The sequence below is a fragment of the Nicotiana tabacum genome, chromosome 2 (genome assembly GCF_000715075.1).
Source record: "Nicotiana tabacum cultivar K326 chromosome 2, ASM71507v2, whole genome shotgun sequence".
Classification (NCBI taxonomy): Eukaryota; Viridiplantae; Streptophyta; class Magnoliopsida; order Solanales; family Solanaceae; genus Nicotiana; species Nicotiana tabacum.
The window spans coordinates 31,184,304-31,199,821 of record NC_134081.1 but is presented as its reverse complement, the minus strand read 5'-3'; positions in this window follow the sequence as shown (position 1 = coordinate 31,199,821).

Here is a 15,518-nt window from a genome sequence, read left to right as displayed (position 1 = left end):
ACTTGCCGGAGTAATTGGTTCGGGTCTGGTGAGGTTTTGAAATGAATTGAGATACTTAGTCTCCAAAATAAAAACTTAAGTTGAAAAGGTTGATCGGATGTTGACTTATATGTAAACGACCCCGGAATAGAATTTTGATAATTTCAATAGCTCCGTATGATGATTTTGGACTTAGGAGCGTGTCCGGTAAATTATTTGGAGGTCTGTAGTTTAATTAGGCTTGAAATGGCTAAAATAGAAATTTGAGTTTGGAAGTTTGACCGGGGAGTTGACTTTTTGATATCGGGGTCAGAATCCGATTCTAGAAATTTTAATAGGTCCGTTATGTCATTTATGACTTGTGTGCAAAATTTGAGGTCAATCGGACTTGATTTGATAGGTTTCGGCATCGAATGTAGAAGTTGGAAATTCTTAAGTTTCATTAAGCTTGAATTGGGGTATGATTCGTAGTTTTATCATTGTTTGATGTGATTTGAGGTTTTAAATTAGTTTGTATGATGTTTTAGGACTTGTTAGAGTATTTGATTGAGGTCCGGGGGACCTCGGGTGAGTTTCGGAAGGTTTACGGATCGATTTTTGGACTTGGAGAACAATTGAAGAATTTCTGGTGTCCAGCTCTGGTTTCCTTCTTCGCATTTGTGAGAGAAGTCTCGCGTTCAAAGGGGAACTGGGGCAGGCGAGAATTTGTTCTTCGCGTTCGCAAAGAAGGGACCGCGTTCGCGAAGGGTGATGGCAGTATTCATCGCGAACGCGTGAGGGCGTTCGCGTTCGCGTAGAAGGGCGAGGCCAGGCTGGGGCAATAGGCATTAAAGGTTCTTGTTCGCAAAGGCCAAGTTTGGCAAGGCATCACGTTCGCGAGGTTGCCTTTGCGTTCGCAAAGAGTAATTTTGGGCAGCACAATTTTGTGCTTCGCGAACGTGAGGCAATGGTCGCGTTTGCGAAGAAGAAAAGCATGGACAGAGAGTTTAAGTTTTGAAAATGGGACTTCGTCCCATTTTCTATTTTAACGATTTGGAGCTCGTGGAGAGGCGATTTTCGGGAGATTTTCAAGGAAAACATCGGGGTAAGTATTCTGAACTCAATTTTAGTTAAAGTACTCGAATCTACGGTAGTTTTTAACATTTAATTGATGGATTAAGTTGGAAAATTTGTGAAAATCCCTAAGTTTAGATTGAAGATTTGAGGGTCGAGTTGATATCAGAATTTAGTGATTTTGGTATGGTTGGACTCGTGGTTGAATGGGCGTTCATATTTTGTAACTTTTGCCGGGTTTCGAGACGTGATCCCCACGGGCGATTTTTGAGTTAAATTTCGGATTTTGTTGAAAAATTAGTATTTTCATATGGAATTATTTCCAATAATTTGTATTGATTAAATCGAATTAATTATGACTAGATACGAGGCTTTCGGAGGCCAATTTACGAGGTAAAGGCATAGCGGAGTAAAGAATTATATGGTTTAAAGTAAGTGACTTGTCTAACCTTGTGTGGGTGAAATTCCCCTTAGGATTGGTATTGATATGGTAATTGTGATATGTTAAAAGTCGTGTATGCAAGGTGACGAGTGTGTACACAGACTAAATGGGGAAGGTTATGTCTTTAAATTGTGTAGAACACTATTGCTAATTAATTAAATTATTTTATCTTGTTATATTCATCATCATTGATCTACTTTTATATTATTTTAAAATTTGCCTGACCTTTTCTTGCTAATTGCCTTACTTGTTTAGTTGAAACGTTGTTTCTTTGATTATGTGCATTATTCGAAGGTTGAATTTCTTAATTGAATTAGTATTAATATAAAGTATTTGACATTTTTAAATTTGGTATTGAGGCAACGTGCTAAAAATTATGAAATATTATTTCTGCTGAGTAATTCATTCCCGAATATTCTGTGAGATTTTTATACTCATGGTGATTGAGCCGTAAGATCCTTATTGTGGAAAATATTGTTGCTGTTGATTTATTTTTGCAAATTAAAATATTTGGGCACTTGAGGTATAAATTGTGATATATTGTGATATTGATACGCATGCAGTGGTATAAGGTCTGGGTGTTGAAACACATGCAGTGAGATAAGGGTGGCTTGATACGCATGGCTAGTAGGGGAACTACTAGAAGTCATGCGGTGTGATAAGGGTGGCTAAAACGCGGGATGCTATTTCGGGAAAAATATTTTCTTTAAAATTAAATGTGAAGGCTCCCGCGGTGATATAAGAAAATGAGATATTGTGAATTTATTTATGATTTGGGACTACGAGGCGGTACCTCGGGAGTGCCCTTGTTGATATTTCTTTATGGCTGCATTTACCTTTGGTTATTTTGTGTTTTCCTTATAGTTGTAAATTTCTATTTTCCTTCCGTGAGGTATTAATTGCCCTTGTTCTGTGTAGTTAAATTGTGACATACTATTTGATTTATTTCCATTATCATTTTTATTATTATATTGTTAAACTTTTCACCTTTTCTTTTTATTATTTCCAGTAGGGCCTGACCTGATCTCGTCACTACTCTACCGAGGTTAGGCTTGGCACTTACTGGATACCGCTGTGGTGTACTTATACTACACTTCTGCACATCTTTTTGTGCAGATCCAGGTACTTCCTATCAGACCGGGTATCAGTGAACTAGCTGCACATAGAGACTTCAAGGTATATCTGCCAGCGTCCGCAGACCTTGGAGTCCCCTTCTATCCTTATTGTGTTGCTTTCTTTATTCTCTTTAGACTCTGATGTATAGAGACACTTAGAATAAATTCTTAGAAGCTTGTGACTTATTTCAATCGGGTTTTGGGTGTTGTGACTATTTAAGTTGTCGTTCTTACTTATTTCAGTTTTTGAGAATTGAGTTTCATATTTATATTCAGTTATTCTGCATAATTGATAGGCTTACCTAGTCTTAGAGACTAGGTGCCATCACGACATCTTACGGAGGGAATTTGGGGTCGTGATACCTTAACAAGACTCTACTAGACATGGCTTGTAAACACCCTAGGACTGAACTACTCTGATACCATATTTGTCATGACCCAGCCTAGGGCCGTGACGGATAACTGACACTAAGTGCCGATCATCACTAAACCTGTTGATAATCTACTAATCATGAATATAAACTGATAAACTGAACAAGAATAAGCATAGCTGATAAGAACTGTACAATCTGGAAAGCCGACAAGGCTAACACAAGCTGATATATAAAAACATACTAACTGCACAGGTGCATTTCTACAAGACCCTAGGAGTGCTGAACTAAACAAGTACTGGATGAGACAAGGCCCCGACATACCCAAACTAGCTGGCTGTACACATACCAAAAGATAAAAAACTCTGAAAGTAAGCGGAGTGACTCCAACAACTGGTGGATGGCTTACTGATGTGGCTCAAGCGCTGATCTATCTGTACCTGCGTGGCATGAAACGTAGCACCTCAAAAGGGATGTGAGTACGATATGCACAATATATGTAGGCTGGAAAGTATATGTAAAGCATACTAAAGTATGACTGTAAGCTGGAAATCTGAAAGCTAAACAAGAGTCTGAACTAGCAACTGATCTGGAGCTGAATGGAAGTTTAAGCTAAAAGTGTGTTGAAACTGAACTACTATCTTAACTGGTACCTGTTTGGCGTTATGGGCTATATCCCCAATCAGGTAACTATACATATGAACTAGCCTTATGTATATTCATGCAATGCAAACTGTAGCTATATACTCGTATATAACATGTATGACTGGCATTATGGGCTATATCCCCCTAGCCGAAAAATATATAATCAATATGACGGCAGGTGTTATGGGCTATCTCCCCCCAACATATAATCAATAGGCCTCGCTGGAATTATGGGCTATATCCCCCAGTATAAACAATGTAAGCATGTATGAGGCATAACACACATGACAACATCATATGGACTCAAGAGATCATGAAGGAAACTATAAAAAGAATCACAAACGTAATCTGACGCTCGTCGTCCATAAGTTGGACGGAGGAGCCTATACCCATTCTAGGGAGAAATTGAGTATTTACATGATATAATAAGGCTAATTAACTCATTATGATCCCTCTAGAATCAATTTAGTACCAAGGAACTCAAAATTTGTCCAAATCTTCAAATTTCCAAATATTTCGACAGAGTTTCCCCTAAAACTGGATGATCCCCAAAAATTCAGCAAGCACCACCATATACACGGGTATGTATAACCTTCCAAGATGATAACATACAACTAAAGGAGATCCATTTAACCACAGTTGTGTCAAATGATCGACAAATCGAAATTATGAACGTAATGTCGGCTCATAGTGGCTAACTTGTGACATGAAAGTCTAAATATGATTTAGGAATAATCTAAGCATCAACACATGATAATTAAGCTTATATAATCTAAAAGGAAGATATTAGGATATATGGGGTTAGGCATACATAAAAACATCAAAGGAACGGAAAACATCGAAGCTCGGATGGGATAGGCCAAATGGGCGATTCGGCCTATTTGTTTTTGTTATGTTCTGAAGTTCAAACATAAGCTAGTTTCTTCCATAATTCATATATGGAATTGAATACTATACAAGGATACAATATATTCTGTAATTTCCCTTGAATAACTCTTAAAAGATCAAGAAGAAAGGCTAGTACATAGCCAAACCAAATCATGACGAAAACGAAACGAAAACCCTACATACCTCTTGTGTTCTTGCTTCCAAACCTTGTTCCCTTTGATCCACACCCTTCCTTATGCTTGTATAGCTAAAATACATAGGTTACAAGATTTCTTAGCCACTAAGCTCTTTCCAAAACTCGAGTTATAAGGAGAAAGGAGGACGACAAAGTCTTACCTATGATGTAAGGATCGTGTTGATATGCGGATGATGGACTTGCTTCAAAACCCTAGGAAACTTATTGGAGATCTATGGAATCTTTTCTTGTGCATGAATGTTTTGGAAAAATAGGAAAAATAATATTAAGTCTTCTATTTATACTAAGGTTGAAAAGTCAACCACATGTGTGCTTCATCGGCCCTTCTTCCGACGCTGATATCTCTTTATCCAGATGTCGTATGAACAAACGGTCAAGAGAGTTGGAAACTACATTCCAAGACCTTAAATTAGGTATATAATATGTCCCCAAAATACCTCATAATAACACACGAAATTAATTGCTCAAAAAGCTTCATTGCAAGGCAAATCCTTAGTCGGTTTTTCCACAACTTAAATCTGATTTTTCCTGAACTTTATATTCTATATCCAAACATCATATATAGTCATATGATGACATTAAACTCATTTAAATCATGCTTAGCAAGTCATTTACGCAATATACGACATCACAGAAGTACAGGGTGTAACAAATATATCGAGGGCTCAACTTGCCCTTACCTCATCACACCCTTCATGGGCGAAACTCTAAGTTGAAACCTCTCACCCACCATGAATTCCACATCACAAGACTTCCTATCCGCATAACCCTTCTGCCTGGATTGTGATGTACGAAGATGCTTCTGAATAAATTTCACCTTCACCAAAGTATCACGAACCAAATTAGTGCCCAACAACCTAGCCTCCCTAGGATCAAACCAACCAACTAGAGAACGACGTCGCCTCCCATATAAGGCCTCTTAAGGAGCCATCTGGATACTCGTTTGGTAGATTTTGTTGTAGGCAAACTCTGCTAACCATAAAAAGTGATCTCACTAACCCTAGAAATCAATGACACAGGCTCGTAACATATCCTCCAATATTTGAATAGTACGCTCAGACTGCCCGTCAGTCTGAGATGAAATGTCGTACTCAGATCGACCTGTGTGCTCAATTCATGCTGCATTGCTCTCCAAAAATGTGATGTAAACCGAGTGCCTTGATCCGAGATAATCGACACAGGCACACCATGAAAGCGAACAATCTCTCGAAGATAAATCTGAGCCAGTTGCTTTGAAGAGTAGGTAGTTATGACTAGAATAAAGTGTGTAGACTTGGTCAGTATGTCCACAATGACCCACACCGCATCAAATCTCCTCAAGATCTATGGCAACCTAACTACAAAATCCATAGTGATACGCTCCCACTTTCATTCTAGAATAATTATCCTCCTAATCAAACCACCAGGCCTCTGATGCTCGTACTTAACCTGCTGACAATTCAAGCACTGTGCAACATATTCAACAATATACTTCTTCATCCTCCGCCACCAATAATGCTGCCTCAAATCCCGGTACATCTTTGGGCACCGAAATGAATGGAATACCACGAATTATGGACCTCCTTAAGTATCAACTCTCGCAAACCCATCCATATTAGGCACATAAATCCGGCCTTGAAGCCTCAATACCACATCATCACCAATAGTAACCTCCTTAGCATCATGGCGTTGCACCGTGTCCCTCAGGACAAACAAGTGGGGATAATCATACTGACGCACATTGATGCGCTCAAACAAGGACGACCGTGATACAAGACAAGCAAGAACCCTCCTGGCCTCCTAAATATCTAACCTCACGAACCTGTTGGCCAAGGCCTGAACATCAAAAGTTAATGGCCTCTCCCCAGCTGGAATGGAAGCAAGCCTACCCATGCTGTCCGCCTTGCTACTCAAATTATCGGCCACCACATTGGCCTTCCCAGGGTGATAAAGAATGGTGATATCATAGTCTTTCAATAGCTCTAACCACCTTCATTGCCTCAAGTTCAAATCCTTCTGCCTAAATAGATATTGGAGACTCCTATGATCTATGAACACCTCCCAAGACACACCATAGAGATAATGCCTCCAAATCTTGAGCGCGTGAACAATGGCTGCTAACTCCAAACCGTGTACTGGGTAGTTCTTCTCATAGGGATTCAACTGACGCGAAGCATAAGCAATCACCCTACCATCCTGCATCAACACATACCCAATGCCAACTCGTGGCATCACAATAGACTGTATAAGAATACGATCCCAATGGCAAAACCAGAACTGGAGCTATAGTCAAGGCAGTCTTGAGCTTCTGAAAGCTATAGTCAATGTACATTCTCATAGAACCATTTTTCTTCTTCACAAATAGTACTGCTGCACCCTAAGGTGGAATACTACGCCTGATGAAACCCTTATCAAGCAACTCCTGTAACTGTTCCTTCAATTTCTTCAGCTCTGCTGGTGCCATGCGATATGGTGGAATTGAGATGGGCTGAGTGTCCGACACCAAATCAATACCAAAATCAATATTCCTGTCAGGTGGCATGCTCGACAGGTTTGCAGGAAACACATCTGAGAACTCCCTCACTACAAGATAGAATATCACTGCGTGAACATAACATTACATTAAGTTACGAATGTAACTCCTGAAACTGACTCAATAGTAGGAGTATCAACGCTAACATCTCTCACGAAGGAAAAATATGCCAAAAACTCCTTCCTAATCATTTGTTGAGCCTTCAAAAATGGAATTACTCTACTGGGAGTGTGACCAGGCGAATCTATCCACTCCAACCTAGGCAACCCCGACATTGCCAATCCATACCCAAAATTACCTCAAATCATCCATACCGAGCAACAAAAGACCAACTCTAGTCTCGTAACCCCCAATGATAACTACACAAGATCGATATACACGATCTACCATAATAGAATCACCCACCGGTGTAGATACATGAACACGAATATCTAGAGAATCACAAGGCATATTCAAATAATGAGAAAAATAGTATAACACATAAGAATAAGTAGAACCATGGTCAAATAATAATAAAGCATCCCTGTGGCACACTGAAACAATACATGTGATCACGACGTCAGAAGCAACTGCCTCTGGCTTGGCTAAAAAATCATAGCAACGGGCATGTCCATCACCTGACTGACCTCCCCTTCTAGGACAACCTCGAACCAACTGAGCCCCACCCCTAGCTGGTTGTGCGAGTGGTGTAGCTACTGGTACTAAAACCATAGGCTGTGTGCTCTACTGTGGGACTCTACTCAGAAGTCTGGGGCGATCCCTCTTGAGATGACTCAAGCCTCCACACTCGAAACAACCCTTCCTCAGACAAGGCTGCTGACCCTGATAACCCGAATAACTGCCTGTGGTACCCTGCGCAGATGGAGCATGATAAGAACTCTCTGCCGGTAGCACACTGAATGATGACTAAATTGGGCGAGCATTGTATAAATTGTGGCTAACTCATGAACCATGAGGAATCTGCTGAGTTGCCTGAGCGAGCCTAAAAGGACGACCTCTGTTGTGATTTGTGTGGCCTCCAAATGAGGCAGCACCAAAACCACCTAAACCACATGGCCTTTTGTCCTCCCGCTCCTCTCGCTCAAGCTTGCGGACATTCTCCAAATGCCTAACAATCTCAACCACCTAGTCGAACCCAGCATCTATCTCAGCCTCTCGAACCAAACCATATCGTAGACCATAATTGAGGCCATCAATGAACCTCTTTATCTTCTCCCTCTCAGTAGGGACCAAACATACTATATGACGTGCCAACTTCGCGAATATCGTATCGTACTGGGTCACAGTCATACACTCCTAGCGTAGATGCTCAAACTCCCTACGCAACTCCTCTATATGACTCTGTGAAACAAACTTCTTTAGGAAGAGAAATGATGCTTTGCAAGTGGTGTTGTGCCAGCTAGTCTGCCTGACTCATAGGTCTGCCACCACCTGTAGGCTGGCCCCGTCAACTGAAAAGTAGTATAGTCAACTCCACTGGAGTCCACAAGACCTGATATGCCAAGAATCCAATGACACTAATCAAGAAAACCCTTAGCATCCTCTGACTCTCCTCCACTAAACTTGGGAAGACGAAGTCTATGAAATCACTCTAACCTCTTCTGCTCCTCATCTGTCAAAGATGGTCCAGCCCCGGCCTGCACCAAAACAATTGGGTGCACTCGAAAACCCCCTGGTGTCTGGTAACCTTGAGCTAGCTACTCCAGTGTACAGGCGGCAGGAGCCTGGGCTTGTCCTCAACTTGTGAGGTAGCTGGTGCAACTGGTATTATACCCATATGAGCCAAGCTCGTGTACACACTCAAGATTTGAGCCAAAGTCTCCGGAAGATCAGGTATAGCAATAGGCACCGCCGGTTTTTGAGCTGGTCCTACAGGCTCAACAATATCCGGAACTTACTCCTCTACTAGAGCAACTAGTGGCTCCACATGTGCTGCTCTAGCTGTAGTGCGAGTGCCACCTCAGGCCAGGCCTCTTGCGGCCCTAACTGGTGGCACTGGTACCTGCTCGTCCGATCTGGTTGAACGTGTCTTCACCATCTATGATAGAATAAAAGAGTAAAGTTTCAAACTTCAAAATTAACAAATTCGCACAACAAGAATGCAAGAAAGTGAAGTTTTCCTAACAGTTTGGAAGCCTCTCAAAGATAAGTACAAATGTATCCGTACTGATCCACAAGACTCTATTAAACTTGCTCATGACCCGTAGAACTTATGAACCTAGGGCTCTAATACCAACTTGTCACGACCCAAAACCACCAATCGGTCATGATGACGCCTAACTCACTTGCTAGGCAAGCCGAACATAATAAAAGCCGCACAAGATAACAAAAATAATGAAAATAGTACAAGTCTAAAGCCGATAACATAAATAACTGCATCAATACATATAATCCCCTAGAACTAGTAATACAGAGTCATAAGCTCTAACATAGAAGTACAAGTCCGAAGTACAAATGAAAACAATGTCTAAAAGTAATAACAACAACAACTGAAATGTAAAGAGACACCAAAGTCTACGGCCAAAATGCAACTCTACCTCGTCTCTCGGCAAATGCACAACATGAATCACATTAACTCACGGCTCGGTCTAACATTTGGATCTGCACAATTAAGTGCAGAGTGTAGTATGAGTACAACCGATCCCATGTACACAGCAAGTACCATAACTAACCTCGGTGAGGTAATAGAGGCAAGAATTATCAACGATACTCGCTAATTACCTTCTCAGCTCATGAATTTCTACAAGTACACAACAATAATATCATCAAATCATGAAAACACAGATAAAGTCACCTCGATATACAAGAGATAATATGCTAAACTCTGTATCAGTTAACAATCCAGCATATAGAGAAGATATGCTCATAAAATAAGTATACAACCAAGGAAATTTGCAAGTAGAGAAAAAATACAATAATTGAATCAAACCACTAATTAGTTTATTCTCATACCGCGTGTACACCATCAATAAGAGAAACATGAGAGGGTGACCCTAGGAGGATAGATCCTTATCCGCATGCTACACAGACAAATCACGTGCCATATATATCAACCGCACAGACAATTCACATGCTATTATATCTCAATCGTACGGACAACTCACGTGCTAATAATATCAACCGCACAGACAACTCGCGTGCTATCATATCTCGGATCCGTACGGACAACTCACTTGCTAATAATATCAACCGCATGGACAACTCACGTGTTATCATAACTCAACCGCATGGACAACTCACGTGCTATGATATCTCAACCGCATGAACAACTCACGTGCTACCAGTCCAATCCATATCACACAGTAATTAGATATACAAGATTACATGTAGATGAACAATTGATGTCAAGTTTTATTCTCATGGACTAGTATAAGTGGCATGCTAAGGTGTATGCATGTACAAAGTGTGCTACCATTTCTCAAATCGGGCAATTACATCACGAAAGTAGCAATTATCATGTTCAATGAGGAGATTAACCTATATGTAATCTTAAACATGGTTCAAATAGATCACAAAAGGGGTACAAGCATAAGAAACATAACAACATAAAGCTTAGCAATCAATTCAAGGCATATCATAGCCTAAGCACTACCCCGAGCATGGATAATACCCTGGTGCATGCACATGAGCTCAACTCTTCACAAGTGCGCCACCCATAGCACGTAGCTATCATTAATAACTCAGAAAAATAGTGCCTAAACTAAGTTTAGGTAAGATACTTACCTCAAGCAAGCCAAATCAGTACTCTAGAAATCCCTTCCCGCGTGAATCAACCTTCGAACGGCTTGAATCTAGCTAAAATAACTCAATAACATCTAAAGCCATAGAAAACAATCTCAAACAATAAAACTTCGACCTTTATCAAATAGTCAAAAAGTCAACCCGAGCTGGCCTTCCGGAACCCGATAAAAGTCACACATTCCAAATACGCATTCGAATACTAGTCCAACCATACATGTTTCATCCAATTCCGACTCCGAATCCGGGTTCAAATCCTCAAATTTTATTTAGAAAAGTTTTTACCAAAATTCCTAATTTCTTCACCTAGATTCACCAGTCAAACACTAAAATCAAGGTTGTAATCATGAATAATAAACAAATCCGAATAAAAAATACTTACCCCAATCCAAATCGTAAATATTCCCTCAAAATCGCCCAAATCCGAGCTCTCAATCTCAATATGTGATAAAAGGACTAAAACTCGAAATAGAGTACTTAAGAGTCTGTCCAGGCATACCCTTCGCGAATGCGGCGCATGCCTCGCGTACGAGAAGCATAAAATGATGACATCCTCCAAATACCCTTCGCATTCACGACCATACACTCGCGAACGCGATGAAGAACTCACCCGACCCTACACGAACGCCACCTGGACCTTGCAAACGCGTAGGCCAAACTCTCCTAGCTCCCAGTTGCTTCGCGAATGTGGCGCCCAACCGTGAATGCGATGAAGGGCGACTGCGCAGCTCACACTAACCCTCCGCGAACGCGAGTGCCTTGTCGCGATCGTGATGAAGAAAACCAGACACCACAAATTCAGTAATCCAAAACAAAGGAAAATGGTTTGAAACCTATCCGAAACACACCCAAGTCCACCCCAGGGACCCCGTCCAATCACACCAACCAGTCCTAAAACTTAACATGGACCTACTCGAGGCCTCCAATCATACAAAATAACATCAAAACCACGAATCACACTTCAATCCAAACTTAATGAACTAATTCAAATTTTCAAATTCAAAACTTACGCCGAGCATGCCTAAACAACTCGGAATGACCTCAAATTTTGCATACAAGTCCAAAATGACACAACGGACCTATTCCAACTCCTTGAACTAAAATCCGAACTCGATATCATCAAAGCCAACTCCCGGTCAAACCTATGAACCTTCCAACCTTCAAATTTCTAACTTTCGCCAATTCAAGCCAAAATAACCTAGGAACCTCCGAACCTAAATCCGGACATACGCCTAAGTCCAAAATCACCATACGAACCTACCGAACCCTCAAAATACCATTCTGGGATCGTTTACATAAAAGTCAACCCTCGGTCAACTCTTACAACTTAAGTTTTCAACCAAGGAATTAAGTGTTCCAATTCACTCCAAAACCTCCCCGAAACCAAACCAACCATCCCCACAAGTCACATAACAACAAATACACATACGGGAAGCATCAAATAGGGGGAACGAGACTCAAATACACAAAATGACCGACCAGTTCATTACAAATTGTGAGGAAATTCCCCTTTGGTTTCAAAAGGTTTGTATTTTCTTATGAAGCAAGATATTACCAATTCTAATGGAAGAAGGAAAAGAGCATCCAAATTTAGCTCAGCTCTAGTTTTCCAACAAAACATTTATGATGGTCGACAAGTCAGGTTTGTAAACTTGGTAACCTTGACCTTGATCATGATCTTAAAATGTAGGGCCTGTTTTCTTATCCCACATTTCTTTTTCTGGTAACTAATCTTGAGAAATAAATACATAGTGAAATTTTACTTGGTAAACGGATATAAATGAGCATGTTACAGAGAATTCCAATGACTAGTAAAAGAACAAATAAACTCATTTGGTTGAAATGGAACAGTTACGTTTAAAGAACCCTAACGTAAAGCTGCATATAACTGACATACATCGATAAATATTGAACCATTGCTGTAATTTGGAAAGTAATTAGTAGCCTTAGGTATACAGATGCTGCTTTATTGCAGATCTGGTTCTACTTAAGAGTAGCAATATACAATTAATAAAATACAATCTCTCCAACTATAGTAATGTATCATTAAGAAATTTAAATAGAAATGATCTCTCCAACTGTAGTAATGCATTATTAGCAAATTGACACTTACTCATGTATAATAAACGATTTTATTTGATATATTTCATCTGATTTTCATTCAATAAGCTTTGTATGGTTGCGTTTCTGTTTCAACTCCTTTCTCCTTTCAGAGATCCTAATATTAGTCATAACTGCTGCGGGCAATTAACTTGTAACACCCAATGATCAATCATTCTAAATCCTTTTTAACCAGATTTAGAGCAGTATCCATTAATGCTGCGTATATTTCTTTTGCTTAATGTTTATATATTAATTATCCAGGTCCTTTCCATAGTAGAGCGTCCTAAATTCTGTGTCATGTCCAGATGAGTTTTGGATTATTGACCAAGTATCACTTTCTCAAGTGATATGGTATAGTAATAATGAATTTTGTTTAGGAAAATGCAAAGGTGGAAAAAGAAGAAGGATCATTCTCATTCTGAAGGACCAACTTCCTGCACAAGGGCAAGTATCAAGAGAAAGTTCCATGATGTTGGAGATATTTGTATTTCTGTTTCAACTAAACACAAGGGCGTTGCTGAGGTTAGATTTACCATTGTGGATGTTTCACTATGTAATTGAACTTTTACTTCCTCTCATTTAAATGTTTTTGCAGGAGGAGGGCGAGCCACATCATGAAAATTCATCCAGTAAGTCTTTTTTCTTCAAAGCAGACATGTTATGCATTTAACATTAATATTTACTTATTGTATTGAAAAGTTTATGTATACTCTGATCTGACCTTAATGATCTTGCAATGTAAACTTGTTGGATTTTCAATTTTCCCATTCAAACTTGGGATTCTACCATTTTTATCAGGTAAACCAACAAAGTTGCCCGAAAAGCGTATACTAGAACTTATTCTGGACGTGCTGCAAAGGTCAGTATTCATTTGACTCAGTTCAATATTCCCACATACATCATTAAGCGTACAATAAAGGAAACCATAAATGGTTATTTCACATTGTAATACTTTGTTGGTTTATTTTTCTTTTTTGATGTTAGGAGGGATACCCATGAAATATTTGCTGAACCAGTTGATCCCACTGAGGTTTGATTTTATGAATGACTTCACATCTTGAAGGTCACGTCTTCTTACAGAGTAAAATTTGATTAGATTTTCTGCGTCTTGTAAGGTGGAAAATTACTATGAAATCATTAGAGAGCCTATGGATTTTGGTACAATGAGGGCTAAACTTCACGAAGGAATGTATCAGAATCTTGAACAGTTTGAGGTCTGCTTTTTCCCCTAAATTTCCATTTCTCTTATTACATCACTCTGTCATTTTTTCTTCTTTGACACTTGATTGACTATTTATTTTTTATGAAACAATCTGCAGTTTAACTTTCTGTTTTCAGATTTTCTCTGATCAACTGCATGTGTTCATTGTTATGAATTATGATCATAGATTAAGGAACATGACCTTTGGTCTGAATAATTTTGACTACTTGAAAATGTGCAGCTCTCAGTTTTGAAGTCAGAACTCTATTGTGCTTGTCCCTTAATCATCTTTTCAAACTCATGATTCTGCAGCATGATGCATTTCTGATTTCAAAGAATGCGATGCATTTCAACTCCTCTGGTACTGTCTATTTCAGACAGGTATTTGGATATTACCCTTAAAGCATCTGCCTATGTCTCAAACAATTTTGATTTTTAGAAGTATCAAGAGGACCAACAATTTGTGACAGATTCTAATGATTTACAGGCTCGTGCTATATATGAACTAGCTAAGAAAGTATTTCATCTTCTAAAAACTAATCCCGGAAACTTTGAAGTGGAATTTCCGTGGACCAGACTAAGATCGATGAGGAGACTGAAAAATGAAGCCAAGGAAAAACATTCTAGAGGTGTAATACCAGATGGTGCCCTTGATGATTCTTCCAAAAATATCGGACTTGGCCAAAGTGTTTCATCAACATTTAGGAGAAGCAGCAAAGAAGGACCTTCATTTACCAATGGAGCTGCTCCGATTGACAGTGCATTCTTATTAGGTAAGACACTTGTGTTCTCTGAGCTTTATACATTTATTTCTTTTATTACCAGTTGAGTTGACTGCGGAAATTATACTCTTGATAAGTACTCAAATTGGACAAGTAGTACAATTCTGATTCCTATTGCTTCACTGTCTTTAAACAGGTAACAGACATGGCCAAAGGTTGTCTTCTCTAGATGCTAGTCGTCGTTCTACATATGAAACTTGCAGGCCTTCGTCTTACCATGAGACCGACTCTTTTATGTGTAACAAGAATCCTCAGTCACTAATTCTTGTAAGTTATTTTCTCCGTCCTGCTTCCTTTGGAGCCCACAAATCAAAGACTTTGGCCCCTCTGACATGCAGTTTATTTGGAGAGTGTACTTTTTTGTCATGTATTTTGTACTAAGCTACAACATACATGACAAAAATATAAGTGCATTACAATAATAATTGAATTTGTCATTTGTAGAACAGGGATGGTAGTTACCGAGAGAGCTTGATGTCCTTTGTCATAGATT